Raw genomic sequence first — 26,793 nt, forward strand, 5'->3', positions numbered from 1 at the left:
TGCAGGAGCCAAGCAGGAGCTCCTCCTAGTGCAAAATATGGTGGAAAGAGAGAATCTCCATGCATGGGGTGTTGGGATGAACACATGGGCTGTGCACCATCCCCACCTCACTGAAACTCATGCCAGGAAAGGAGCAGACCTTCTTGCCTTGGCTGTGGTTTCCCTCCCCACAGGCAGTCATTGAGAAACATCCACACTTTGTCTCTGAGGTAGAAAGAAGTGAGAGAGAATGTTTTGAAAAGTGGGAGGTGAGGACTACCACACAGCTGCTCTGTCAGCTCAAAAACCTTTCAGTGCAATGATAACAACAGCCTTTGAGTGAGGCTTTTTCCTTTTCCTGATGGAGCCTGAAGCAACTAACTGTGCAGCTGGTCTGGGGAAATGGAGGAAGGACATAGGCCTGGGCTTGGACAGGGGTACCTCCTCCTTCTCACAGAACATGGGATGCTGCAAACCTCCCTGGTGCATGTGTAGAAGCTTTGTGAGGGAGCACCATGGTGCATTCCAGGAGTCACAAATAGCTGGTGACACACAGGAGGGGACCTTTGCCACGAGGCAGATCAGACCCCCTGCTACTCAGTGAGAGCAGTGGAACAGGGAGGGGACGTGCATGGAGGCTGTGGCACAGCTGAGGAATGTGCCACCCAAAGGGCAGAAAACAGTCATCCATTCCCACCTCCTTCCACTGATTTGGGGGATGAGTGCTTGGGCATCCACCTTAGCAGAGGCACAGGCTGTGTGGCACTGTGGTTCCAGAACCAGAAGCCCTGAACTTATTAGTGAGGGCAAGTAAGACCTTTCTAAATAATATTTGTTTTCTGGAGCTGACAAGTGATCTGAAAAAACATGAAGCCTTATGTAACTCCATCTGGGTAGGTGAAAGTCTTCTCCTAACTCCAGCCTAAAGCAAATTGCTTGCCATTACTTTCTTTTTGGCTTGACAAAGTAGCTGTTATTAAAAGCAGATCTTAACCATGAAGAAATGCCCTTTGCACTACTGTCTACCCCTTCCCATGCTGCAGAAGCTGGATGGGATTTCAACAGCACGTTTTGGGATTCTGGTAATGTTAGCCTGTTTTGGGGCACTGGTAATGTTAGCCTGTCTCTCCTTTCTCACACTGCCTTCTCTGCTTGTCTGTGGGACACATTTTCCACAGCGCTTCTTCCCACACACTTCAGATTTGCTCTCCCAGCATTGTAGCAGTGATTTATGTGCTTCTGTGCTGGCAGCCCACCACTGTGTATTGGTAGGATTACATAAAGATGGGTGACAGGGAGAGCTCTTAATCACTACATGAAAAAAGATTTAACTGTTACCTGTCTCACAATGAGGAACAGCACTTTTAAAGCACTTGTGACATTTCCATGCTTTCCATGCTTCAGAATTTTATTTCAAATTTTCTGTCATCACATGTAAGCCTTGATATTTGGTACAAGAATTAAAAATATTTGTGTATCAGCTTTCAGGGAAAGAACATGCAGGGTGTTAATGGCCTTTTGAGTTCAGTTTTTGGCTCCCATTCTGAGTTCCTATTCTCTCTGGATGTCCTGTATCAAAAACAAAGTCTCATTTTCCTTTGATATGCACATGGACACACACACAAACACTGAAAAGCAGATTGCAGAAGTGAACTGACATGCTGCCTGTTTATGAATACCCATTTCTCAAAAGCATTCTGGAATAACTTCCTCTGCTAACTTTTATTCCAAAACAACGTTTATACAGTGGATTATAACCAAACAGCTAAAATACAGCAGGGTTTTCTTTTGCCTCATAACAAAACTTAAATGTGCTCCCTTTCTATTCCCAATGTGATTTATTATATGTACAGCCTCCCCCCAAGGCAGACACCTCATCTTCTTTTGTGTCTTGAACACACAGCAGATGTTTAGGAAGTAGCAAACTTATAGTGTAACAGCAAGAGCTAGAATATAAAGATATGTGATTGTAATAAATGTTGTGGTAACAATATTAGATTTTTGTGGTTTGCAGTTTCAACTTTGACTTTCAGAAAGTGACATTTATATGTGCTCTGGGAATGTGATAATAATCTTGGTACTCCAAAGTAGTTTTCCAGTTTGAATGGTAATATAAAGCAAATTAATTTGTGTTCTTAGATTAAGCATTTCCCCTTCCCTAGATGGTAATGAGTCAAAGCTACTACAATAAAATTTAATGCCTGCTGTCCTCTTTGTGAGGTTTTTCCTTTAGCTCATATGCATTCAGTAAAACTAAAAATCCAGAACTGTTGATTAAATGTCTTTCCATACAAAAAGCTCCTAACGTTGACCATTCTGTGCACTCACAAATTAATTATAACTGTAGTGTTTAAGAAACAAACCAAACTAAACCAAAACAACAAAAAACTTTATTGCACTACACCTCTGTTTGCACAGACTCCACTTTTTCCCCTTTAAAATATTTACAAGGACATTTTCCATTCAGTATTTCCAGTGGGATGCTGCCCAAGAAGTGTTGCAGAACCCAGTGGGTGCTGACTGCAGATGCCACTGAACTTGATGAAGGTGGAAGACAGGGTAAATGCAAAGAAGACTGATAGGTGCATTACTGGCTGGAAATAAAAAGTCCATTTGAAACATTGATGTTCTTTAGCCTCTCAATTCAAATGTGGAGCAGCAGAAGGGACGACAAAGTGTCCTAACAAAGTATCCAGATGACTATGTTAAAAATCTGATCTTGGTTTCCAAGGAAGCTTTTTGTGTTTCAGCTATCAGAAAGATGCTATCAGAAAGAACATCATAAAATTGTTGCTCCATTCTGGAATGAAATAGAGGTGTTCTGACCTGGGGAGAAATTCAGAGGGATGTCTTTAGTCTGGAGCCTCTGCAGGGGGTGTGGACCTCAAGCTCCTACCAAGAGAAGCACAGATACATTTGAGTATCTTCTAAGGTTGTCATATATGCGCACAGAACCCTGGAATCTGCTGTTCACTGTTGGGCCCCTCACTACAAGAAAGACATTGAGGTGCTGAAGTGTGTCCAGAGAAGGTCAATGGAGCTGCTGAAGGGTCTGGAGCACAGGTCCCCTGAGGAGTGGTAGAGGGAGCTGGTGGTGTTTAGCCTGGAGAAAAAGAAGCTTGGGGTGACATTTTTGCTGCCTACAGCTGCCTGAAAGGAGGCTGCTGTAGGCAGCAAAAGGCAGCAGGTAGGGATCAGTCTCTTCTCCCAGGTAACTGGCATAGGACAGGAGGAAATGGCCTCAAGTTGCACCAGGGAAGGTTTAGGGAAAAATTTCTTCATAGAAAATGTTACCAAGCACCTGAAGGCTGTTCAGGGAACTGTTTGAGTCACCATCCCTTGAGGTATCCAAAAAATGTGTGGATATGGCATCAGGGGACATGATCTATTGGCAGATTTGTCAGTGTTGGCTTAACAGTTGTACTTGATGATCTTAAACGTCTTTCCCAATCTAAATCATTCTATAATACTGTGAAAAGATGCTACTTTGGATTGGGGGTTTGACATTGTCTTTCTGATGTGCTTCCCAGTATAAAAAACTTTTTTATCAGCAGAAAAATGAATATTGAGGGTATTTTATAGTCATTAAGAAGAAGCTTAGCTACATTCATAAACACAAGTATCTTAGCCAAGGCACACAGAGAAAGCCTAGTGTTTTGTTTACAAGGAGATAGCTGCCCTTCAAATATTTACAAAGAATGAAGGCAAATTCAAGAACAGTTGGCAGAAGGACTGGAAGCAGTATTGAGGATCTTCATGCAAGCTTATTATTCTTGGGGTGAAAAAAGATTTAGACTTTACAAAAATAGTTAAGCCTGAAATTATGAATGTAACTATGAAAAAAAATTTGAATTACAACAAATGCCAAACAAGTTCTGGATCTGCAGACACATTACTTGATATTGCCCTTTCAGTTTCTTTGATCAAGGAAGATTATATGCTGGAGGGAATACATCTTTGTGTTAGCAAATGTGAGTTACAAAGAGGTTAGGAATGTTCACACCTATCTGTGGACAAGGACAGTGTGTGCTACACGTTTTATTTAAAAAGGCATGGCAGGTGAGAAGAGAGGAATGTCTATTTACCACAGCCTGACTGAACAGGTTGAGTTTCTATGCCTGGGGATGGAAAGCTGTGCCTCAGCTGGGAGGAGTGTGAGTAATTTAGGACAGGGCAGGGAGGAGTGGAGAGAATGAGCAAACAGGGAACTCAAGTGCATGGATGGACCAAGGGACCTGGGGAGGAGAGGACCATATCTTGGCCCCTGGGATGGTGGAAAGGAGGGGCCCTTCTCAGGGGACCATGCAGGCTAAACTGCTGATGGGCAGAAAACAGAAGACTTTCTTCACCAAGCCAGAATGGACTGGGGGAAATTTGTTTTCTGGTCTTACTTTTTTAACATTTTACTTCCAGCAATTCTGATTATTTGCTTGTTGCTGTTTTTGTTTACAGACAGCAACTGTTTGCCTGGCTCTAGTTCATGATTTTGCCTCGTGATGAGTCATTCCTGCAGATGTCAGAGGCATTTCAGTGTGCCTGTTTGAAAGCACAGGTGAGCCAGGTCTGCCCTGAGGCTCTGGCCAGCACAAGACCTCACTGAGGTGTTTGGCCATGCTCTGCTACCCTGTGTGCAACTTGGCAGACGTGGTGCCATCTCTGCCAGTCTTACTGTGGGCGTCTTGCAGCTATGTTCTCTTTCAAAGACTTTGCACCATGCATAAAGGGAGTGATAGTTATCTGCTTTCCACCTCACATGTAGATTTTTCAGGGCTGTTTCTGTTCTGCTTTGAATGTGAGTGGAAAGTGCTTGGCCATTTCATGTGGCTCAGGCTGAGCTTTTTTCCCCCCCACTGGGGAAATATCTGCATCTGATGGCTCTTCACACTCATGAGCATGAAGAGCTGATGGCCACTGCCTTGTGACAGAGGATGCCAGTGCATGCCATTTGTCAGAGACTAGTTTTATTTATGTTGTTTGAGGATCATTGGACATTTTCCTCAACAGATTTAGAGGAAGAGCTTAATCTTCTTCCTCTTGATTTCCTTGAGTTTAAATTGTTGGAATGAATTAAGGACAGAAGGCATTTTCCTAAACATTTAGGCTGTGAGATTAGGTACTTCACCTCAGTACAGTCTTCACAGTCTTGCTGGTGTCAGATCCTCATGACTGCAATGGTTAAAAACTCAGTTTCCATCGTAGAACTATTTGAGGCCCATTTATAACTATTTGTTCTTGTTCCAAGGCTGTCTTCCAGTTTGAATAGCTCTTTTAACTCCCTGGTATTCCCCTTCCTCGAGGGATATTTATAAAATCTCTCCTATCACCTTTCAGCTTTTGCTTAGAGGCTGAGCAAGGACATCTTTCTTAATCTCTCCTGAAAATTCTGGTAGCTTTTTTCCTGCACTTCTTCCCATTTGAACTCTTCTTGGATATGGCTGATTGGAGTGATCAGCAGCAGTTTACTATCTGTGCTGCTGTGGATTGAGGAGTGCTTGATATAAGATCTGTCTGCTAGAGCTGCCTATTCACTTTTAACCCTGTTGTGCAAGTAACAGCAGGAGTTCTGTGGGAATGAACAGCCCCACTCCCTGCTCTAAGGCAGAGACATCCATCTCAGGTATTGGATAGGGGAAAAAGGAAAAAATAATACAATACAGCTGACACAAGCAGATCTTCACAGAAACATCTTGGAGCCATCAGATCTTGCAAAAAATTATCTGAAATCCGCACCATATGAGCCACCCTTGGGTAATGCACTTGATAAACAAACAAGATGAGCAGGACTGTCTCATCTGACTGGAAGACCCAGAGGTCTGAAAATCAAACCCTTAACAATGCAGCTGCAGCAAGTCTGCCTCTGTGGGGGTCAGGAGCACGAGACAGTCTTTTGAGGCCAAGAACTGGTGAAGCAGAGACCTGCCATGGAGCAATCCAGACTTGTGTCCCACTGACACTGCTGCAAACACCAGAAGTCCTGTCAGCAGACTTTGGCTCTGCCCTTGGACAGTGGCTCACTGTGCCCTGCTCCAAAGGAAGAACTGCAAAGGTCCAGCAAGACCAAATCATCCTCTGCCAAAGATATAGATATCTTTATTTCCAGAAGGCATTTCATGTACTGAGCTCTGGAGGTACAGCACCATGGCCAGATTCTCACACTGCCCTACATCCTCCTCTCCAACATATCCTTTCCTGCTGCTTGGCCTTGCTGCTCCATATCCAGCTGCCAGTTCTTGCCACTGAGCCTCAGCTTCATACCTAACACTTGGTGATGCAGCTATGGACCCCTTCTAGCCACTGCAGGGAAGGCAGGTTTGATGCTGTGAACAAGTGGGATACAGACCGAGATGGAGAGTGATGCAAAGACCACCGATGACATGTTGCACTTGGAACAGGCCAACTTCCTGGTGCTCACTTGTCATCTTGGGATGAAGTTGTGCTTGGTGTAATATTTGGTGGCAATATTTTTCAAGGTTTCCTTGTGCCCAGAAAGCTACTGTGAGAGATTTTCATTCTGTGGAAGAGATACTAAACTATTTTTTGAGAAGCTGCCAAACATTGCAATTAAACTGCTTGATCAGTCCCCAAATTCAGGGGACTTAGGCTGTAATTTCTGTTTAGTTGGTGCATTTCCCCAACCCTCTGTGTGGAAAAAATTGCTAGAGGCACAGTGCTGCTGAGTAATTGAAAAAACAGTGGCTGATGAAGTCAGTGTTTTCCACTGCAGTATGGACTAAGTTCCCATTCTCTCTGGGATCTGACAAACCAGAGAAGAGCAGATCTTAAACAGGCTGATGTCTACTCTGATAAGCTGCTTACTGTGCTGCCTGGCTTGCAGCATGTGATGTGATTTCATAAATGTAAGTTATTCTCTCCTGCACTGCACAATTTCTCTTGAAATGCTTCTCAAAGCTTCAATGCCATGAGCTAGAGTAAGGCTTATCTGTCCCTATTACACAACTTTTTGTCCTACTGTCCCTCCCCACCATACAAGACAGCTTATTTGGTCTCAGGGTGAGCTGAAATTACCCCAGCTTGAGCACCAGTTCTTACATGGTTCTGGCCCTTGGTTACTGTGCTCAAGATGTTTTCTCTTTGCACCACACCACACACTTGCCCATTCACCACTTCTACTTTCCTCCTTGCTCCTTGTCTTTCTGTGCTGGATCTTTCCACTCTTTCCTTTGACAATTGTCTTTGACTTGTGTGTCTTTGACAATTTGTGCTGTCAACCTCCTCTTCCAGGTCCTCTTTTTCTTCGTGCTTTCCTCCATTAAATTAACATTAGTTTTGCTTGCCTTGGTATCTTTCATTGCACATAATTTCTTGGTTCCTTTATGTTCTTTTTTTTTTTGGCTGCTGTTTTTCACACATTGAGGGATCTGCTGCTGGCTGCCACACTCACCAGTTCCCATGGGAATCTTCTTGGATGCTTTTTACAGAACTGGTCATTGACCACTGATTTTGCAGGAACCTTCTGTTCCAACAGAGCAAAAGCTCTGGCTGTCTCTGTGCACTGTCCCAGTTTGTGGATGGTCTGGCATCTCCCCTCCCCTGCAGGGGCTGCTCAGGGCACAGCATCAGAAAGCCAGAAATGGGGATAGTAGAGAGCCCTGTGAGCCCTACCAGTGCATGGCAGCACCAATTCTTCATTCTTCCAGCATCATTCCTGCAGTCTGCAGGGGGTGATGGTGCTGCTAGCTCTGCTCACCCTCTGCAAAGCTGTTTCCCAGGCTGACACAGGGAATATTTACTGCTGAGAGACAGACTGAGGGGAGAGAAGAGACTGTGGGTGGTGGATGAATGATACAGGGGGAAGGATGGTAAAGAGCAGCTTGTGAGGGTCCTGCTTGAGGGACCAGGTTGCTCTGGAGCCTTATTTCAGGCAAACAGAAAAATAAAAGGGTAATTCTGGTCATATTTATAGAAAAACACAGCAAGGCAGAGTTTTACTGGACAGAATGTTGGACACATGTTGGAGTGGGAAGTCTGGTAGTAAGATGTTCCTGTTGGAGATGTGCAAAAATATTAAGCATCATGGTTAAGAGCTTGTGCAGTTTGCCAGAAGAGACACGTGTTCCCCTAAGGAACAGACCTGCAAACTGTGGGCCTGCTGTGCAGAGTAGCTTTTCCTTCTGCTGCTGGTTTTCTTGACTTTTTCCTGCCTGTCTTCACCTCTACCCTTTGCAGCTCTTGGTCACACCTTATCCTGATTGCTAAAGATTAAATGCTGTTTCACATAAGCCTGTGCAGGTCCCTTGTGGTCTTTTCCTTTCTGGTTACTGTTTCAGATGGAGTGGAAAAGCCTTGGCAGGAATTTCAATAGGATTGAGATGCAGACAGAAAATGCTCATTGGCTTCAGGGCAAATCTAGAAGCAGGATCTGCAGGAAGATTTCAGTCTGCACATGAATGTGGCCTGTTCCTGAAATGGGGATTCTTGTCTCTGCACTACAGTGAAGGTGATGGGTAATGGTAAAGATGGGAAAGTGGGTATTTTTGGTGGAGTAGCAACTCTGATTAAAACCTGTGCATAGAATTGGATTAAACTTGAAATGGTCATCTGAATCAAAATCAGGAGATGTTGCCATCATTACTATTTCAACCCAGTCCCTAAGAGTGTGTGGCACATCCAAACTGAGGTATGCATCTGTTTTTGTAACATTTTAGCAGAGGCAAGTGGTTTTCAGATTTTTTTTCTGATTATAGCTATCTGCTGTCTGATATCAAGCTTTTAGGTCTGTTTGTTCTGAAAAAGAAATTATGGACTTGAAGATGAGATTTTACCTGTTCCCACTGTTTTTCATTAAATCTTTGACTGAACTCTTGCTATTATCAACAGAAACTGTCTCTGGGATTGCTCTAGCTGTTTTTTATGAAAAATGTTTTGTGTTTCCAGGCCAAAGTATGACATGATCCTGAGTCATGCTTAGAAGTGTAAACTGCCATCATTTTAATAATATTTCAAGGCATTCATCACTTTACCAGAATTAGTAAATAACATAAGAAACATTCACAGCTTTACTCCAAAAATTCATAAAAGTGCAGTGATTCCTTCCAGTGATTTCCTAATGAAAACACCCCAGAGTTTATGTATTTGTGCTCAAATTCCAACATTTCAATATTCCTGATGCTGTAACTATTGCCTGCCCCAATTTAAATGTAGGAAGAGTTTCAGATGTTATTGTGATAGCTTGGAGCTTGCAAGTACAGCCTCCCAAGAAAGGTGAAGCATTTCAGGGTCTCTGTAAAGCTTCTATCTTAGTTGCCCTCCTCTCTCCACAGAAGCAGTTGCAGAGAACACACATTACTAAATGTCCAGACACATGAGATTAATTTCTGTCATGTGCAAATGGACCTCAAGTTTTCATCTTGCTGATCTCTGAATCTCACCAATTATTCTGAAGCTGGTTTAGGCACATGGTAATTTGTGGGCATTTTACAGCACAAAGAATTGTCTGCAAGTCCTATTGAAATACCAGTTAGGCAAAAATGTTCTTAAAGAGAAATCTCTATTAATTTTGATGCTTTAATGTAAACTTCCCCATTTCTGCAAGGGTCACCATGTGATTGTGATATTTTTTTATTCTAAAATCTGGCAAACTGAAACATAAAGCATTTGAAAGTTATTTTGATTTTAAATTTCTGGTGACATTTTAAGAGAAGAAAAGTAAACAATATCCTTTAAATCTCTACAAAGCAGGGTTATGATGGACTTCTCACGTATCCTCCCTTTTGCTCAAAAGCCTTTGTTAGTATAGCATAAAATTTACTTTTGTATCCTCTTGGGAGGAAGGACAATCTGAGTGCACCAAAAGGCTTTGGATAAGGAAATACCACTCTCCCAGAAGTTACAAACCATGATGTGGGCATGAAAATGTGTAGGACTGCACATCAGTAGGGATTTTATAGTTTATAAATACTGCCACCAGTAGGACTGGACTGGATTTAGTTCTTGATGAACAAAGAAAGATTAGAAAAGTAAGCAAAATTCTAGATTCAAAAGAATTTTTTAAAATATCCACATCATCATGCCAACCCATAAATTCATGGGACACCTTCATCTAAAATACTTGTTTCAGTTCTGGTGGTCCTCAAGAAAAAACATGCCAAACTCTTCTGGACATTTGCAATGGAGGTGGTGAAAATTATTTAAAAGGCTGGAGAAATTTCTGTGGAATCAAACTGGACTCTTCAAATGTGAGTTGCATGAAAAAGGACTTAGTAAGGATGCATAGAAGAACAGGTCACAAGGAGAGGCAAACAACATCTGACCAACATGAAATGGAATATGACAAGGCATTATATGTCCAAAAAAGTGATAAGAAATACAGAACCCACTCTGACAGTGATTATGTTTGTAGCATTGTGCTGTTGATGACAAGTATCTGTACTTGGTTTATACAGCTTGAGACAGAGTGTTCACAGTGTATGGGCAACAGAGCAGAAGGGATGTGGGAAGTCCCAGAGCATCCCTTTGCTCTGATTTTCCTCCTAAATGGAATTTTGAATATTTTATTGAATAGCTGCCATGAAGTCATAGCAAACACTGTGTTTGCCTGTTTTGACAAATGTGTGACAAATGCAACTCAGTGTAAGCTCTGGCATGTCTTGTCCCCACCCAGCTGCTGCAGCACTGGAAGTGTCCCTTCCAGCAAGGTATCCCCACCTGCCCCTTGGAGAGAGCATGTCTGATGCTGATCTCTTCCAGGAGGAAGGTTATTGGATTAAATGGACCAGTAGCAGGGTCTGTGTGGTGATATGATAAAAAGAGAAGTGGGGGTACTGCAAAATGAAATCCCTTAATCAAAATAAATATAATTCAAGCAAGTTTGCCCCTGTTCCTGGCTGCAGCTGAGCCTGAGGAGCTCTCTGAGTGTGTGTGTGCACTCAGGGTGTAACATTCACTGTGCATTACGCAAATTGCCTTGGCAGCTCCTGACAGCCGTGCTCCTTGTGCCTCTGAGGCCAGGTAAGGAGCCTGCTCTGTGCAACAGCACCAAGGGTAGGCTTTCATTAGTTACTACTGAAAATATCAGTGGATGCCTACAGGTACTGCTGGTATCCAGTCACACATGACTTTGTTTTTCAGCTGTTTCTTCCTGGAGTGGATACTGGCTGGATTCTAAAATTATATATGTTGTATATTATCCAAGTGTCTGCCTATGGTCTCTGAACTGTAAGTTACTGTTTTTTAAAGTGTAATTCTTTCTTTCTTTCATACAATGGGGAAGGTTTTCTACAAAAATGATAAATAAAATTGTTTTAAGGCCAATTCAAAAATAATTCTTATTTCCTAACTTCTACATTTCCATATTCAGCCTCCACATCTGTTAATGTATGAATAATGTAAAAGCACTGTACTATTAACAGTTGTGGGCAGGAATGCAAAAGCAGAGCTAGCAGCAAAGGGCAGCTACTCACTTACTGACCCAGAGCTCTGACAAATTCTTAGTTTTTCTGGGCCTGAGAGATATATTTATTTTAAAATGGATGACTTCCTGCTGTATTTCTTGATAATCAACTTCATCCAGCACTGAGGTCTGTAAGATGTTTGCATTTCTGCTTCCCCATGCCTGTTTGTAAAGAACATATCTGCAGAAGAGAGAAATTAATCCACCAGTGCCTCTCTCTCCTCTTTCCTGTCTTTTCCTGACCTCCCACTCCCTTCTGCTTTTTCCCATGACAAGACCAATGGATTGAGAAGCATCCACTGGTTGGTATCTGCCCTGGTGCCTCCCAGGGTCACAGAGGAGCAAGGAGCCAGGGTGAGGTGTGCTCTGGCTGTGGGAGCTGCAGGTGCCTGGCTCCTTGTCTTCCCTCTCACACTCCTGCATGCTCACAGGCAGCTTCTTTCCCTGCCTATGGTCCCCAGAGCCAGGCAGGGAACTGTCCTTAGCTGGCAATGACAAAGCAGTGCCTGCAAGGTACTATCTTTCTGGAAAAGTTAATTAACATCTTCCTATATAGAGTATTTTCAGCTACTGTATCTGCCAAGTGACTCTCAAAGCAGCTTAACCTTCAGTACTGCTGAGCATTGGGGATTTCAGTTTAAAGGGTTCCAAATACCATTTTCTGCCTATTTTCTGTCACAGAGCTCCACTATCCCAGAGGTACAGAGTCATTGTTTTGACACTACCAAACACAAAGGAAAAAAGGAAAATTATTATTTCTGGCTGTTTTTTTTAAAGGATTTTAGTGTGGAAGAGAAAATGCAAGGGAAAGCTTCCTTTTGCTGTTTGGTAGTATGCTTCCACGGCAAAAAATAAAGATGTTATGAGGCTTTTGCAAAGCATATGTGTGTGATCAGGGGGCAGAGAGGTTGAGAGGAAAATATTATTAATAGATATAACATGGGAAAAATTCAAATTACAGTTCCTCACTTACGCATAAGGAAACAAATTAGAGGAGACTGAAGAATATCTTACCCAAAATGAGAATCTGATCAGACCAAATCTGTCCAAATCCACAGTTCAAGCAAAAGAAAATTACATGCCAGGAAGCCAAACAGCAGAGAACATAGAAACCTCTACAGGTTCATTCTCTATGGTCACTTCATATGGCACACTGTCCAGATGGGAAGAAATGTGAAGAGTGTTTTTGGGAAGAGCAGAGGCTCTGCCAGAGCAGGGATGGAGGGGCAGCGTGCCTCTCCCCGTGACTCCGAGACAAACCAGGCTGGAGATGAGCTCTGCTTTATCCCAGCAGGAATCCTGCCTGGCAGCCAGCCCTGCCTCTTCTGAGCAGCAGAATCAATCTGAAGCATGGCCTGAACAATCAGGTTTAGATTATGAACATTAGGGATGCTCTTTCTGTGTGACACTTGATCAGGAATGAAAGATGATGGGAAGGAGTGAATGGTAGTGCATTCCACAGTTTATTGCACTTCTCCTTTGGGTGACATTCTTGTTAACCCACATAAGTGTCACTCCAGCATTCAGCTCTGCTTCCTAAGGCACCTACCAAACACATTGCTTTCTTTAGTAAATCAACAAAGAATTGTGAAAACTGTAGTCTGGGGGCTTTTTGTTCTTTAATGACAGGCATTAGTTCATAGGAATCAGAGTGCTACAGACAGGAAGAGTTTGTGTATATCAAATCTGCAGCTTTTTTGGAGCCAAAGACCTGTATATTGTCTCATAAGCTTGAAACCACAGAGATTTGGTGTGTGGTGAGAAATAAAGTCTTTCTCTTTACTAGGCCAGGATTTCACCCTCTCTTAAGTGGTCCTTGGTTACCTACCTGTACCATGCAGAGGTGATTTAAGCTGCTCTTATGGGGCTCAAGCCTCTTCATGGGGTGGGATTTTGATTTTCCTCTGATGTAATATATATTTGAGAACCCTATCTTGGGTAACTACCTGCTGGTGGAACGGGCCAAGTCTCTACTGACAACTGTTGTGGGACAGAGCTGGAGGCATGGTGGAAAACATTGCCCTTTCTCTGACTCAGACATCACATCTGTGCATCCTTTCTGGAATTTCAGCTCAAATCATCTGTTAGCACACTGTGATTCTCTCTCTGAAACATCATCTGGGTTTGCCTTCAAAATGATACCTTGCTCCCTCTGTGTTTCATCTGCTGGCTGTTAATGAAATAGTTAATTATAATGACCCTTGGCAGCACTCAGTGCCCTGCTGGCCTGAACAGCCCCGTGCCACAGAGCTGGGGTGTTACTTAGTCAGTAGCTCCTTCTGGGCTTTTACACCCATCTCTAAGAATCCATTCAAGAACCTGTATATTTTTCACAATTATTACTACATGGAGAATTTTTTACCTGAGTACAACTCATGGAGAACCCTGTGTGTAAACAGGCTGTTGACAAAAATGCTTTCTTCCTGTGGTTCCTGTCCCTACACTTGGAATCAGATTCTTTCAGACAACATTTGGGAAAAGTACTTGAGTTTGATTAAAAGCCAAAATTCCCACATGGAGTTTTCTGTGTCAGATTAATGTTACCCTGCTAGAACAGGGCAATATATCCAAAGCATCATTTAAGGTAAATGGCATCCCACCAGCTGGGACACCAGCTAACACATCGGATTTGTCTAGTTAAGTACTTATTTTGTGGTTTATTACATCCTTAAAAGGAGATGCTGAACTTCCATGAATCCAGCTGACTGTAGCACAGATACAGATATTCAACATTTCACAAGACTCCATTTCACAGAGCTCCATCTCTGGCAGATACATACAGCAGTTTGGTCTTCACACTGCTGGTTGCTGCTCTCTTTTTGAGTGCCAAAGCACAGAGTGAGACTGAAGTGCAGCAAGCAGCAAGCACTTGGCTGACCTGTGCTGTGGAAGAGGTTGGTAGCCTAGAGAAGGCTTTGTTGAGAGCTCCAGCCTCTGTTCCCAGCAGTACCCTGCCTTGGCTGTGCCTTTTGCAGTAGCAATCTTTGTGTGTGCTGCCATGAGGGGCAGATGCTGAGGTTTGTTTGTGCAGCCCTCCAGCAGCAGGAGCAGGGGCTGTCCGTGTTCCATGTTCTCTGTTCCATGATCTTTTGCCAGCAGCCTGGGCTTGCTCCATTGCTGGTAACAAACCATTTGCATCATTCTTCTGCATGTTTTAGTGTGAGCTGTCACTGGCAGTGCCTATGGTTGGATGCAATGTAGCAGGGCTAAAGCAGCACATGCACGATTTTGAACCTGACTGTGACAAAAGACAGGGAGTGTTTCCTTGCAATGGTTGGTCAAGCTGTGTAAAATGACCAAATCAATTATTTGAAATGTTTATTTTCTGGCCAAACAGTGGTTTTAGCATGCCCAAGGGAGAGAAGTACCTGAAGATAAATGGAAGCTGCCAATAACACTGAAAAGAATCCAAACTAGGTAATTATAACAGTGCATTGAGTTGTTGTAGCATCACAGGAAATTCTCAGGGGAGTAGGAAAGACTTGTACCTGGCTAAAAACCCAGGGAAAAAACTGGTATGTGAGGATCTGTCCTAAACCCATGCTCACTCTAAGATGAAGGTCTTGTCTAAAGACTGAAAGCTGTGCAAGGTTGAAGAAAACAAGGTAGAAATCCTGGAGCTGAATACATGTTTTGAGTAAATATTTTGTCAGTCTTCAAACTGAAGTAGGTAATTTAATTCTTTGCTTCCCCATAACATTAATCCACTGCTAAGAGGGATCTTCAGAGGAGGTGGCAACCTAGGAATTTGTATGCAAGGAGAGGTGAAGCATAGAAGAACTAGTTCAGTTTCTTGCTGCCTGCCATTCTTGTACAAGGTGAAGGATATTTCAGAGTGAGAGGTTTTCCTCCAACAACCAGCACAGGTAACTGTGGAATCTAATCATCACTTCTGAAGAGGTATTTTCCAGTGACAAGCATGAACTAGACTCTCTCTGACATTTGGCAAAACAGTGAGAACTGCTCCTGACCTCTGAAACTCCTTCTTACCAGTTTGTGGTTGAAAGTCAACAAGATATACTGTAGTCAATAAAACCAACAGATTATTCATAACAATATTGAGATGTTCTCCTGATTCTGCTATATTTTGAAAATCTAAATGTGTTTTTTCAGTAATTACAGCTGTATTTTATTTAAGTAACTGGCATAACTGACCTGTCAAAATATGCATGTACACAGTTACTTTGTGAGGATAATAATATGTTACTAGAGCCTAGGGTTTGTTGATAAAAGTAAAATCTAATTTTTGAGACTTAGTCTTAAAAAGAACAGTGTGAAATGTATTTTACAAATTAAAAGAGGATGAAGTGCTTTTCAGAGTAGACCAAAGTTCTTTCCAGGAAATTTATGAGATCACATGTTACAGTGTATTAATAATGTGATGTGCAGATGAAGGTTACAGTAAAAATGATCTCCCAAATCATGTATAGACCTTGGTAAATTAGCTGAAGGCAACTTGTACTCCATTTGTAGTTCTTATGGTACTCAAAGACCTTTTCTTGACATTTCATTAGAGACACTTCTAGCATGTTATGCAGACATGCACATCTGAAGCTGGATCTTGCACTGTTTCTCATGTCCCTCCAATGGTGCACCACAGTGGTTGAAGGCACAGGAGGAGCAAGGCATCTCTTGTACCCCCAGCATTCAACTGCAAACAGCAAGGTCTTGTGACACCAGATAACAGATAACAGACACCAGTCAAGATTGCAGTTCAGTTAATGCCAATTCAGGGAATCAGTTGTTTTGCTGATTGTTTTTATTTAAAGCCTTTGCTGTAAGCAACATCTCTCCTGCATGGGGCAGGCCCTTCCAAAGACGATGGCTGGCTGCTGTGGTGTGATCCAGGGAAGAGTGTGGCAGTGCTTTGCAGATGAGGTGGGCTCCTCACACACATGCACATGCTTTGTGCTTTCTTTGAGCAGCATTTGCACTGTAAGTGTGCACAGCAGTCCTGTCAGGACACATTTTTCCCTTTGCAAAGGGAGCACCTTGGGGTCTTCCTACGAGACAGCAAATCTGTGCTAGTTTCAAAGCATCTTTCTGAACATTACCAAAGCTTCCATGGCCTTCTCAGCACAAGGTTCCTACCAGTCAGGAGCTGTTGGGGGCACTGCCTCTTCAGCTGGAAGCAATTTAAGCAAGCAAATGGGGGTTGTGTGCCCAGGATGTGTAGAAGCTTTATTTCTATTTTTAAATGACAGCCATTCCTCTCCTCCTGACAGGACAAGCTCAGAAGAGAGGCTCCTCCTGTGAATGAATCCTCAGGGGTCTCCAGCAGGGCCTGGGAAGTTCTCAGGCTGCTGATGGGCTCCTATAGGGCTTTGGGCACTCTAGGCCAAGCTCAGCAGGAGTAGGAGGAAAAGCATCACTCGCTGAGATCAAAGGAGCAGTGCCTGCTAACACCCTGGCTCCACCTGGCCCACCAGCCAAAAGCCCCAGAGAGCAGCTGTGTTTGCCCAGAGCTGTCTGAAAAGTGACTGCTTCTGATATAGTTTTAAAAATAGGGGTTTTGTCATCATAAGTCTTAATTCTGTGCTGTATTTTATGGAGGAAAAAAACCAGCATTAGTGCCAAAAGATGCAAAGAGCTGAAAGGAGGAGCCCTCTGCAGAGTGCTATTTCTCCTGTTCCATCCCTGCCTCCCCCAGCCTGGAGCATGGAAGAATGCTAAAAAGCATCTGTGTCTCCTGGGAGAAGCGCAGGGAAGCAGCAGCCATCCTGAAATGCCCCCATTCATGTGTGGGTGCTGGGAGCCCTGCCTGGCTCTGGGAGGTCTCTGTGCTGCTGCAGGCTGAATGGCTGAAGGGGAGGGTCAGCTCCCCACCCAGCTGGGACAGGCTCCAAAGGTTTCCATCCTGCCAGGACAGGAACGTGAGTGACAGCTGCTTCTTTCTTTCATTCAGGGCCTGACAGTCCTGCATTTAATTTCATGGAGTCATGGAATACTTCATGCTATTATTTTTATGTGTCAAAGTTCCACTGTGCATCCTAGTGAGTATGCTTAAGTAATGTGTATGTATATGTAATGTACCTTAAGCAAGATTCATTTCACATCTTACACTACTTCAGATACTTTCAATGGGAAAAAAGAGTGAGGCAAGGAACCCAAAACATCTCACTCCCTTCACATAAAAATTACTTTAAATTTAACAGTTAAAGAGCAACATAATAGTTTAGTGGTTTTAATCTCAATTTATTGATATTTTTCATCAGAAATCAGAGCTCCCCAAAAGTTTCCTTTACTATGAAGTATTTTGAAAGCTTAGGTATTAACAATGTTTTGAATATGTTTTATTTTCTGTGTCACTGTTCATTATTTTGAATTTACCATCAAGCTGCATGCTTCCTCACCCTCAATAGACTTCTCTGATGTGCAAGCTCTGCTATCAAAGATATTCAAATCAGTAAAGCACTCAAGTGTTGCAACATAGTTTAAAGTCACCACCATAAACACCAATCCCAGCATGCAAATTCGTAGCTTTCAGCCTTCTCTATAGTATGTAGCTCTGTGCTGAAGAATAAAAATCTTATTTCTGCTCTGTTTACTCTTTAAAAATGCCTAGCTGGATATTTTAATAGAAAATGAGCACTTCTGAAGTGACTGACCCCTAAGCAAGTCCACTTTTCCCTATTTACAGAATAGATACGCAGAGACTAAAATAGACATTATGCTAAGTTAGAGAAACCAAAGCCATGTGCATGCACTTGTATTCTGTTTTCCCATTTCTGAAGGCAAAGAGCAAGCAGTTCCAGATCCTTAGCTGTCCTCCAATTATTTCAGCAGAAGAGGCCAGGTCAAAATACTACAAGTCTGGGAGAAAATCTCTGTATACAGAAGCAAAATTTGTTTTCTTCACAATGAAGGGAAAGCAAAAAACACTCTGACCAATGTCACAGTAGCCCTGCAAACAGAACCTCTCTGTCAGACAGCCCTGACCCTGCTTGTGCTGGTGGGGATCCCTCTTGTTCACCAACACAAGCCTGAACACTGCAATAGAGATAGAGCAGTGAAAGATAAGAGGCAGCACAGGAGGTGGGAGTGGGGGTGTACAACGAAGAGCTCTGGGCTGCAGTTCAGCTAACCTCATATTCCTCTGGATGTAAGAGGTGTCCATGGAATGGTGTGGGTGTCCAGGATGATGTGACCATCCATGTCCTGCTAGTGGCCAGAGATCTTATTTGGGAGCTTGGTAGACACTGTGATTATCCAAGTGGTGTCAAAAATTCCAGCAGGATATTGTGTGGGTGACACACACACAGACCAAAAGTGAGGAACTTGCCACCCTCAGCTGCAAACTGTGCCACAAATTTCCCACATTTCAGTGTGGCTGTTGACTTGAGCAAAGCATAATCACTCTGCTCATTATGCCTGGTGGCACATGGAGGTCCCTTGTGGGCTGGGATGAAGCAGACTATTTGCCAAGTGCATGCAGCATGCAAAGCCCATTGGAATATATCTTGTTTGTCTGGAACACAGAATGTGAAAAAGCCTGCAAAACTCCTCACAGGTTGTTTGGTAATTAATAACTTACTCTACTCCCAGAAATTTTACAATTCATCCTCCTGAGTAATTTTCATTATTCAAATGGAATTAGCTGTGGGAAGAGGAGGTGGGAACCACTTGGGACATGAGGATGAACCAGGAGGGAAGGTGTAAGGTGACCTGAGTACTTACTCAGAGCATTGGCCATGGCCATGTGGTGATGATCATTCATTGATGCCTGGGACCCTTCTCCAGCCCATCTCACTCATGGGACCTGGAAGAGTGGAAATCCTTCCCATATGAATTAGGGTTTTTCATTTCCAACTCCCTTGGTGACAAAACAGATAGAAAAATATTCAGATCCTGACCCTGATATGATCTCCCAGTCATGATAAGGGACATCTCCTGCAGCTTCTCTGGACAGAGGGCTTGAGCCATTCACTTTTGCATATATATAAGTGTCCCTTTTCCTTTGAGATTTTTACCTTGCTATCTTTTCTGACTCACCAGTTTTGAATAGGAAGTTGTGAAGGAGTCATTAAAAGGAGGGTTACTAGAAATGCTCAACATATTTTTTGTACAGGATCTCTTCAGGCCAGACCCTGCTGGTAAATAGAGTAGGGTTCTTGAACTGAACAGCCCCACACCCATGCTGATATTTCAGACCAGGCTTTGTATAAATATACATCCAGTGGAGGCATCTCTAATGAATTATATTTTTTCCCAAATGAGAAATCTGTCTCAAGAACTGATTTCTACTGTGACTAGCTGAAAGCCTATTAAACAGTGCAACAAAAGTCTTTAAGTTACATTATGTGTTGAGGCAGACCTGCTAATAAGTTGGATTTTGTGTGGACTAGAGCATCTCTTTTTAGTGGGTTTGTGCTGTGCCTGTGTTTTTGCCTGTCTCAAGCAGCAGGCTCTGGGGGCTGTTCTGAGAGCTTCATTAAAAAATGCTTTATGGAAGCCCTCAGATCTCAGCAGCAGGCAGGAGAGACCATGGCTGTATTACCTTGCCATTTGTACAGAGCAGGGGGTAAGGACCTCTCCCTAATGTCCCCTTCTTTTCATGCTTTAAATAGCTCTCCCTGGCACATGGCAATGAAAATGGCTTACTGACATGTTTCTCTTAGCCCTGTGGCTATAGAGTCTGTTCTCTAAAGAAAAATAGATGTGCCCACCATTTGGCTTAAACCCCCTTAAGCAAGTGAATAAAATTAATCAGCTGTCTTTTAACTCTGATTCATTTTGCCTTTAATTCAATTTACAAAAATGTACGGGCAGAGTCTGAGCCTGTGGGCATATTAACATTAATAAAACACAATTAAGCAAATGTTATTATGTTGCCAGCAACAAAAGGAATGCCCCTGAGTATAGAGCTTCCCCTTGCTGGAATAAATACACAGATACAAGAAATGGGTCTGCAGCCCATTGCTTAAGCTCTATTAAAACACCAAAATACCCACTCTGGTTAGTACAAAGGATGAGAGTTAGCACACCAAGCTATAACTTCCTGAGGGGGAGAAATGAGAGTGACAGGTAGGAAAGTTTTGCCTTTTGTAGTAAAATTTAAAGGTTTGGACTTGATTGATAAATGTGAGATACAGAGCTTTTGGCTGAGACCTTTGAGAATGGTCACATTTTCTCACTGCTTCTAGAGTGGGCCACAATCAAAACTCCACTCCCAGCAAGAACAGAGGAATAAAACTAATGAGCTAAGAAATCAGGCATATTAATAAGTAAAAAGGAAAACAGACATTTTTAAAATGAACATTAACTACCTAAAGTGACCGTAATATAGAATTATGTTTATATGTGTATACATTCATACAACATTGGTATGAATTGGAAGAACACCTAATATATATATATATATATATATATTTATGAAAGTTAGTTTTTCATGCTATTGCAGACTTTGCAAGTGCACAGTAAGTATGCACATGCTCTGTAGGGTCGAGAAGAGTCACAATTTACCAAACTCAACAGTGAACCCCATTCATGATTACCCCAATAGCAGGACTTTACATAGTGACACCCCTCTAAAAAGCACTGAATTAATTGTTGTCAGGTGACTGTTAAAAATATCAACAAAATGTAAACATCCGGTCAACAACGTTAAAGTGGTTTCTTTGGCCTTGTGTTCTGAATTCAAAAATGTGTGTTTCTAAAGACTGGAGTTGACAGCTTGTGTTGAGCAGCAAACCTTTTCCCAGTGTTTTAACCCTAGGTACTGAGATTCTCTATTATTTATTCCTTTCTTGGACTCTTTTCCTTGTTACCTCCAGCTCTGCCAAGTTAGGATAAAGGTTTATGCTAATCCACTGGAAGACTCTGAGTCGTTTTATTGTTTCATCAAAAAAAAAGTGATTCATTGTTCCTGAGGAGAGACTAGGGACTTTGTTTTGCCAGGATGCAATCTCTAAAGGCATTCAATTTTAATTCTTTAATGAGCTAGTCTTTTGGGGAAACCAAAATTTGTGTATGGGTGCTCCTGCCCGCAGCCATCGCTGCTGGGGGCTGCCATGGTATCCTGGTGCTCTGTTGGACTGAGGCAGGGAGGACACATCCCATTGGGACCCCAGGGCTCCATCTGCAAAGGAGCAGGGCCTGTTATCCAGAGAAACACTGGCTGGAGTGGATGCAAACCTGGCCACAACACTCCTGGTCTGGGCACACTCCACTGCCTGAGCAGGTGGGACTGCAGGGCTGGAGACAGAAGCACACTCAGGATCTTGCTGCCTCCAGCCCCACATTTGCCCTTTGCTGGGGAGAAATGAGATCTCACACAAGGAGTGGGTCCTGCCTGGGTGGGCAACTCCAACCTTTGCTAGCTCCTGTTCTTCTGCTGGTGCCGTTTTCTGCATGAAAGGCCAGAGGTGAGGATTGATGAGCGACAAGAACAGCATCAGCCACAAAAGGGAGGTGAACCCACAGGAGGAAAGAGAAAGAGAAAGATAGAGAAAGAGAAAGAGAAAGAGAAAGAGAAAGAGAAAGAGAAAGAGAAAGAGAGAGGGAAAGGTCCTCTGTGTCCTGCAATACCTGGAGAAGTGATGGCCACAGACTTGGAGCTATCTCTGCCAATGTGGATTGGGAGGGTGCTTTTACTCAACATGCAAGGCAAGAAGGAGCATAAAGAGTTGGAGAAAGGACCCAAAAGAAATAGGAAGCAGGGCAGTAAGATGCATGAGCTTTATAAGGAAAGCCTGAGCAATGCTGGAGTTGTTTATCCGATAGAAGATTGATACATGATAGCCATTTCCAAGCACATCAGAAATTCCTAAAAGAGTGTGATTGTTCTTTATGTCTGCTCCACTACAGCCAGCAGGATTGGAGCAAGGGAGGTTTCCTGTGAGAAGAAATTTTTTACTGTGAGGATGATGAGGCACTGAACAAATTGTCCAGAGAAGTTGTGGATGCCCCATTTGTGGAAATGATCAAGGTCAAGCTGGATGGGGCAACCTGGTCCACTGGAAAGTGTCCCTTCCCCTGGCCAGAGAAGGTTGGAACTAGGTGATCTTTAGGCTCCTTTCCAACATATTCTGTTCTGTTCTATTCTATTCTATTCTAGTCCATTAATATTAGAGATTTCCCAACATTTTCTAATTTTTGGGAGTCAGAAAACTGAGCAGAGTGCCAAGGGAAGCTGTCTACTGCTTAGGTTTGCAGGTTTTGGGAAACAAGAAAAGTGTCATTGATAGGAATGGTTTATATATAATTTATCCCAACCTGGTGCTTGTGGATGGACTAAACAGCTTCTTGAGCCCATTCCAGCCCTATTTGCTGAGATTTCTGTCTTGTATAAGCTTCAGTGTAGGTCTAACCCAGCTGAAATGTTTTTGCTGTTAAGCAAAACAAAAGGCTTACAGATGTGAAAATCAAATTAAGTACTGTAAATTAAATCTCTAAGTAATTTTGCACGGCCTTTTCATATTGTATTTATATTACATGAATGTTATTTTAGTTCACTGCATATAAATAACAAGTTGAGAATTGCTGTCCTTAATTGAAACCATCTCTACTTGTCTGTGAGAGAGATTACCATTTTTAACAGACTCTTTGTGATCCACTGGGGTTATTGGAGGATTCCTTTGCATTGTTGCTAGGCAGCTTCCTTCATGCCAGCAGACAGATACTGCTGGGTATGTCATGGCTAATTAAAATTCTGTGTATTTCTGAGTATACAGCAGCCCAGGTTTTCAGAGCTTACTGCTCAGGATAAGGTCAATTTAATTGGTATGAAGACTGATGAGACAAAATAATAGCAATTGTGCCTGTTGTAAAATAATTTGTTGTTTAATTCTCAGGGTGAATGAAATGGCAAATATCTAAATATTTATTTGGGAATAAAGAGAATTGACCTGAACTATCTTGACATTAACTTTGTACCAGTAATTTCAGAAAATGAGCTATCACATTCAAATATTAGAATAATTGATATAAGAATATTTAGCATGGAACAATCAAAAATTTTTAAATTGATGTAAATTATTTCATTTCTATAGCGCCAATTGCCACTAAAGAGCTGTTCCTAGTTATTACCAGCTCCACAATGGCCATATTTTTTGAATATTGGCCAGCAGACTAGGTAAAATTGCCTCTGCAGAATGAGCTGAGGGGGGTTTACAACAAAGATTAGTGCTAGGTGCTAAGCAAGTGCAAAGGCAGCAGCTGTGTCGGGGTGGCCCCGGGCAGGGGATGCTGCTGGGCATCTCCAGCTGTGGCACTGAACATCACTGGAAACTGCCCCTGTGCAGGGACACAAGGCTGCACTGTTCAAAGGACTGAAAGCCTTGGGCAGCTTTCCTTCAGGTGACTCACACTGGGTGTCAGTGCACACAGTTAGCAAATATTAGAGAAGAGTCCTTGTATGAGTTAAATGTGTACAGGATCAGTTACAGCTGCTTTGACCTCCATTCAGCCTCAGGAGAGCATCAGAAACTGAACATTTCTGCACAGAGGAATATGGGTCAAAGAATAAATCTTCATTTAATCTCTTAGGAAGTTACCATTTAATAAAATTATTGAATGGCAGGCTGAAGTATGGGGATTATGGGAACCAAGGACACCTGATAGAGAGATTTATTGGAGGGAATAGATTTAATAGGTGCTCGGATTTTCTTTTTTCCTTGGAGGGATTGTTTTTAATCTGGATCTACTTCAAGAAAATGAATAGACTGAAAGAAGCTTTAAACTGCTTCTTCATCTAGGCAAGAATTAGATTTGTAGGGATCTTTGTGGAAACTTTTGAACTCTTTACAAATGCCTTTTACATAAGGTAGGTGAATAGTCTTACAAGGAAACTTTGAACAGACAGCAGAAACCACCACCTTCTTTTCTGCTTTAAAACCTTTTTTAACCAGTTGTTTTTTATGTGCCCCATCCCTTCCTCCTTAAGTATATTGTATTTCTTCTACCTGTTCATGTAAAACACACTTTGAAGGAGACACACTGGTATTTCCCAATTGTTGGGCAGTTGGTCTTTGTGCCTGGCACCACTTTCAGGGGTGGAGGTCTGGACTGCTGACCTTTTTCTCCTTGACAAAGGTATTTATTTCAACTGTTGTGTCTGCCACTGGTCTCTGAGAGAAGAAAGTTCAATCTCTATGAAAACAAGAAATCTGTGCTCAGTCAGAGCTTGTTGGTTTCTTGGGAATCCCTGATGATTTTAATAATAGAATTCATGTTAACTGGGTCTGTAGAGAAGTGTACGTCGGTCCCAAGCATGGACTGGCCGTGACATGAGGACAACTTCAGCAGTGGCTGACACAAGGAAATTGAATGGGGTCAAGTTCATGATGAAGACATGATGCCTAGCTGAGAAATAAGAATAGCCCTAATCAGTGGAGCAAAGACTGCATATATCTTTTAGCTAAAAAAATGAGAACATCCTTGCTTGATCAGTGGTGTTCTGAAGGAGCCATGTGTGTCAAGGCACTGTCGATGAGTTGCCTTGTCTCACCCCAGCACTGCTGTAAAGTGAGCACGGTGTGTAGCAGTGCTCCTGCAACACAGGGTGGAGGAATTTACCCTGGCAGCCACTGAATGATTTAGAAGACATTGCATTCTGTAAGAGTGCAATTATAGGGCTTGAGGGATGCTCTGACAGCACCTTTAGGATTTATCCAAAGTGGCTGTGGTGGGTATGGCCTCTGCAGGCCCCCACCCTCCCTCTGCAAACTGCCGTAACAGAGCAGGAGCTGGCAGTACTGGCAATGGGGACAAAGGACTTGGTCAGAAAGCCTGGTTTCTTCTAAGGGGAAGTTTGGGCTATTCTCTGCACCACACTCTAGCTCAGCACACATCCATAGCTGGGGGGGTGAAGGGCAGATGGAGTGGAAAAGCACAATGGAATCTGTATGCCTGTTGGATTGTCAGAAGTGCTGAGGAGATACAGTTCCTCTTGCCATGAAGGCACTGTACTTATATTAGCTATTTTTAACATGTGAGAGAAAAGTATTTATACTTTTAATATGCTATTATGTATGATGGCATATTCCACTCTCTGCAAACCTATTTACCTCCACCAACATAGGTATTCAGCTTAGTGTTTGTGTTATTTATTACTTTGAATTCTGCTTTAAATGACAGCTATGGTTGCTTTCCCGTATTCCTCTTCTCAAATTCTTCCTCTTTCTTTCCTGTTGTTCCTATAGAAAAAAAAAAAAAGCAAACAACCTCATTTTTTGCTGGGATTATTGACTCTGTATTCCTGCAAAACTCCTTTCTCAGCAGTGAGGCTGAGACCTTGGAGCTGGAGGATGGTTTCTTGACACGCCGTCGCTAAGGCACTGGGGATTTTTTCATGCAGAAGGATTTTTAAAAATAAATTTATAAATCCTGTTAGTATTAAATTACTGCAGAAATGCTCTCTCAAGTTCATTTTAGGGCAGTCTCTGAAGATCTAAATCTCCTGGCAGGGATCTTTCACATCCACTTAGCAGGGCAGTAGTATTTTGGCGCTGTAATGACTCCTCCACATCCTCGACACTACATGCTGAGCACTTTCTCTTCAGAAGATGCTTCTGAAGGAGAGTCATGTGGTACTGGCTTTCTCCAGCCTCTGAAGCCAGTCCCCAGAAATACCACTGACCTCAGAAGTGGGGCAGGCAGTGCTGGACCTGCCCTGGCAGTGCTCTCAACGTGCAGAGAAGGAGGAGGAAGCTTAAGCACCCCATCACTGTCAGCCCAAACACAACTTTGCCTAATTAGGTGGGTGAAATGGATCCAGTACAGCAATCCTGTTACTGAAAGGGTGTTTGATGTCCCTAAAATCTCAGTAAGAGGCAAAAAGTAACCTGATTATGTTAGGACATAATTTAATTACAAGAGGCATGCTGTCCAAAATCAAAGACTGACAATTCTCAGTACATTTATTTAACATTAGGGTCTGTTTTAACTTTCACTGTGGAGTGAAGGATGGGTTTAATTAACTCCCTGATTTCTTGTGTTAAAAGAAATTAGATTTCCTTAAACACTATGGGGAAGAAAAAGCTATCATTTTATATATCTCTAGAGCGGTAAATTATTCATACCAATTTCATTTTAGTTAAAACAGACTTTGCCCAAACTGAACAACAGCTCTCATGTTCTGCACTTGCCTGTGTTTGCTGGGATGCATCAGATGGTGTTCTGTGCCCAAACTGAGCCTTGCTTCCCCAGCCAGTGCCACGAATGGCAGCACCCACTGTTTGCTGAGAGCCCCAGAGAGCACAGGCTGCAGACCAGCCTGGCCAGGGAGCTTCCACGCCAATGGGTCTCTGTGTGTGCAGCCCAAAGGCTCCTACAGCAAGGGGGTCTGGATCACCCTCCTCAATGACAGCCCCAGGAGCATCCTTGGGTTTGATCTTTGGTGGCCTCTGGGGCAACAGTGTGGCAAACACACACCCCCAGCCTCGGCAAGTCAGCTTTCAAAAATT

The sequence above is a fragment of the Agelaius tricolor genome, unplaced genomic scaffold (assembly GCF_023055355.1).
Source record: "Agelaius tricolor isolate 1412-34295 unplaced genomic scaffold, bAgeTri1.0.p SCAF_2, whole genome shotgun sequence".
In the NCBI taxonomy this organism is placed as follows: Eukaryota; Metazoa; Chordata; class Aves; order Passeriformes; family Icteridae; genus Agelaius; species Agelaius tricolor.